The 4,593-nt window shown below is 39.8% G+C and overlaps 1 protein-coding gene across 1 annotated transcript in view; it reads right to left on the reverse strand.

The window, feature by feature from the left end:
- Positions 1–4,593, reverse strand: part of TSG101 (tumor susceptibility 101) — a 42,603-nt gene that overhangs the window by 33,248 nt on the left and 4,762 nt on the right. The gene's annotated exons all lie outside the window — the stretch shown is intronic.

Here is a 4,593-nt window from a genome sequence, read left to right on the forward strand (position 1 = left end):
CCGCCGCCCACCGCCCCGCCCCTAACAACAGGAAGTCGGCCGCCACGACAGACTTTCCGCTTCCGTTACATCACTTCCGAGGTCAGCGCTGAAGCTGGGTGGTTCCCGCCCACCCGCTGCTCAGGTGCGGCTGGTCGCGCCCGTGTTGCGGGGCAGCTGGTGCCGAGGGTCGAGACCCGGGGCTGGGGCAGATCTGCAGGTGTTTCACTGTTGCCCTCAGACTAGGGGGGCGGGTGCAGGGAGGGCAAGTACTGAAGGTCTTGCCAACGAGCTTTAATGGCTGATTCATCGAACGGGAGGGCACTGGACTGGGCGCCAGACAACTGCCACTGACTTGCCCTTGTGATAATAGCAAGTGCACGTCTGGCTTGGGCCGAAGTGTTTTTTTTTTGGGGGGGGGGGGGTTAAAAATATATTTTATTGATTTTTCACAGAGAGGAAGGGAGAGGGATAGAAAGTCAGAAACATCGATGAGAGAGAAACATCGATCAGCTGCCTCCTGCACGCCCCCACTGGGGATGTGCCCGCAACCAAGGCACATGCCCTTGACCGAAATCGAACCCTGGACCCCCGAGTCCGCAGGCCGCCGCTCTATCCACTGAGCCAAACCGGATAGGGCTGGGCCAAAGTTTTTAACCGTTCTAACACGGGCGGCTTGCATTACATGATGCCCAGGGTCTCAGGGTGTGTGTTTGCCTGAAGCTTATAAGTTCTTAATACTGCATTCCCAAGGGCCAAGTGCAGATTCCTCCTTCACAGGAAGTCTGGCAGTAATTTCTTCAGGAAACCATTCCCCTGGGTCAGAACTTCTCTGTGCCCAGACCTAAATGCTAACACAGGCTGCATTTTACTTTGCACTAGATTTGTATCCTAACCTGTCCACTGTCAAAGTCCAAGTCTTTGAGGGCAGGCTCGTCTTCAGCTGCTCATTGTGTACAGCACAAGAGTACTTGATCTTAATTGAATTTCTACTTCGGATAAAAGTTGTTCATAGTCATATTAGTCATTGAACATTACCAGTTTTATAAGTATAATGTTATTCAAGGTATTGTAAACTGTAGTATGGTAATTTGGATGATTCAGCCTAGTGCTAACGAGGAACAGGTTGTGGTATTAATTCCCTTCCAAGTTGGCACTTAAGTGAAGGTCACATACACAAAGGGTATAATCGAAACCACGTGAAAGCATCATTATAAATCATTGCATGCAAACACAAAAACTGTATTGCTTTTAAAAATATGGACACCATACGTTAGTAAAGCATACAGTTCGTCAAAGGAAACTATAAGGCAGTCTATCTTGCCACTGCACCTCTTTTAAGTCGCTTAAAAGCAATCTGGTTTTCAAACAGCTTACTCAGGAGTACCTTCGCTTAGGCAGGGAAAGAGAACGTCCGGCCCGCCCATGGGCTGTACAACGCCTGAGAAATCATTTGGTCTGGCCCTGCCAAGGAATTGGGGGTGAGTAAATTAAATGTCTGACCACATATAGTAGGCAAATTTTTAAGTTGATAATTTTGCATGACCTCAAATGATGTTATAAATATCCAAATGGCTCTTGGCAGAAAAAAGGTTCCCCACACCTAATTTAGAGCAACTATGCTTTTATTAATTAGGGGAGCGCAATTAATAAAAAGTTTTCTTGCTAAAAATATTTTTTTAAAGTTTGCAAACAATTAACAAAATCCAGTCTCTTCATTTTGCACTTAAGCCACTTAAAATGAAATAACTAAATATCTTGGGGACTATAGAATTATATGAAAGGATCTTTCTCTTCAATCTGAATAAATTTCCTTCCATTCAATAAATTAAACATCTCCCGGTAATTTTAAAGTCAAAGTTTATTTTTTTTCATAATTTTTGACATTTAAGGAAAATCGCAATGTAAAACTGGAAAAATAAAATATTTATTTCTGCTACAATATCAAAGAATCATTTTAATCCAAGCATCACTAAAACTTAGAACAAGAGACATTGCATGATTTTGGAAAAATAAAAAAGTGAAACTTAATAGCAGCATCACAAATGTCAAATTATTACCAAATCATAGTGAGATGGTGGTGGTACTGCTTCTTGACTTGTATATGGAATTTACAACATAACTGATAATATTCAACACTCAAGGAACTGTCTGATAGAATTACTTCTATGCTGTGGGCTTCTGTAGGGCAAGGGCTGTTTCTCATCTTTGAATATTCAGATTCTAACATAGTACTTGGAATAATAATAGGTGCTCAATAAATATCTGTTGCATTGTCATGTTTCTATAATTAATGTAGCAAATTCTTGGCAATTCATCTATAATACAGTATCTTGTGGTTAGGTTTATGTTTTAGAGCATAGTAGACAGTAAAATTATCTAATTTCTCATTAGGTATCTGATATTAGAAAAGGCTAGTTGTATTTCTAAAAAACATAAGAATCGTTCTTTCAGTTTTACTTTCCTATCTCATACAAATGGACAATGAGGATACATTGTTAGAGTAACACCAAAATAATCTACCCATCTAGTGAACTTACACCAGAACTAATGCTCATCTCTCTCAAATGTCCAAGGTTTTTATACTAGTTAATTCTGGTGGGAATCTTTCCAAGCATATTACTTTCCTACTTTTTAAACAGAGGATATAATATGAACTGAATTATATACTGAATATACTCTCATCTTAATGATTTAAGCTCATCATTATAAACATTATTGTACCAAATCAGCATTAGATCAACGGTTTCCTCTCTATCTAGGATGTATCTGTCCTTTAAACCATTGGGCTCCTATCTCTCTGACCATTTATTTATGATATGCTTTCAAAGCACCTGGAATTCTTCGCAGAACTTATTACATTTTCAATTGTATATTTATTTGTGACATTTGATCACTGTTTATGCCATACTAGATTATAAGGACCTTAAGGGCTTGTACCTAACCCAGGTTTGCTCACCACTGTACCTGCAGTGCCTAAAAATGCAGTGCTGCGGTATAGTGGGCTCCCAGTCAATACTACCTGAATAACCAAATAAATAAGCACCTACCGCAGTGCATACCCCTCTCTGCCATTTGCTGAGGGAAAATCTGGGAAGTCAGGGAATCAATCTTTCTAAAAACTACGTTGGGGGGGGGGGTCAGCTCCTACATGAGAATGGAAGGTACAGAACCCCAGCTTTAGGGGCCTGTGGTGACTATTTTGGCTATTAGGCCTTTTCCCTCTACTAGCAATTAGAAAAAGTAGAGGTTGTATGGATAAGTGCCCTTTACCCATGAGATCTTGGTCACTAAAGCTCAGTTTCCTCATCTATAAAATGAGGATGATAATCCCCACCTCAATGGTTTACAGTGAGAATTCAACAAAATAATAAAGTGCTCATCACACTACCTGAAACATCAAGTGTTGATGTTGGTTGTTACTATTAGTTGTATGCCACCTCAGTAATGATATGCAATCTTTCACATATGAAGATATTGTTATTGAACCATCACCAAAGCATATGTACTCTGTTTCTTTAGGAATTGTTAAAGGATCTGCTCAGAATAATCAGTTCATCCAACCTCTCCCCCTTTAAAACCAATGGCTTTTATGACAACCTCATATTTTAGCTTAAAAGTAAACTGCTTGGCTTTCATTCACAATCTATTTTCACTGAAAATACACATTTCTCTATGATTCTACTAATATTACTGTGAATTTATGAGATGTTAGAACTCTGATAGCCCAGAAAGAGGTTATAGAAAATTTCAAAAAGGACAGTTCCACTGGAAGGTAAACTATACTTTTTCTTCATATATTAAAAAAATTCACTTTCCCTTTTACTATTTTAAAGTACATGTAAAATTCTTTTCCATTGTTTGGTAGCTAATTAATTGAAGAAGGAAAACAAAATGCTTTATTACCATTACTACCAACTTTATTTTTATACCTTAAATTGTGGATCCTTTGACTATATACCTAGCACAGATTTGGCAAATCCATACTGACCCTTTGACTTAGCATGTTTACTGTAACAGTTGAAGAGTACTTTTCTTCTAAAAATATATTACTTTCAAAATATTCCCAAAGTGCTGAATGTGCTTTCAGTTGAGGATACATAATTTTACATGATGCATTTTGCAGATAAAGTTCATCTCTGCTATAGGTTTAAAGAATATCTATATATAAAAGGCTAATATGCAAAGTGTCTCCTCGGGAGTTCGACTGGGAGTTCGATCGCTTGCTATGACGTGCGCTGACCACCAAGGGGAAGTGCGGAACATGGCAGGCGACCAGTGGCAGTGGCGGGGCGCTAAGGGAGCGAGGGAAGGAGGAGGCAGGGAGACGGGGAGGCAGGGACCCTGATTGGCTCTGATTGCTGGCCAGGCCTAGGGACCCTACCTGTGCATGAATTTCGTGCACCGGGCCTCTAGTAGTTATATAAAGAACAACAAAGAAAATCAGATTTTCCCCCTCCTTATCTAACTCCCTAAGAATTCAAATTACAAAAAAACAAAAAACCATCTACCTTAACCAAGCAGTTTGTAAGGATAAGTAATAAGATACAGAAGTTCTCAACCCTATATATGTTGGCAAAATTAAATGACGCTTCCCTCCAGGTAGCTGTGAAC

Source organism: Myotis brandtii, unplaced genomic scaffold (assembly GCF_000412655.1).
Source record: "Myotis brandtii unplaced genomic scaffold, ASM41265v1 scaffold782, whole genome shotgun sequence".
In the NCBI taxonomy this organism is placed as follows: Eukaryota; Metazoa; Chordata; class Mammalia; order Chiroptera; family Vespertilionidae; genus Myotis; species Myotis brandtii.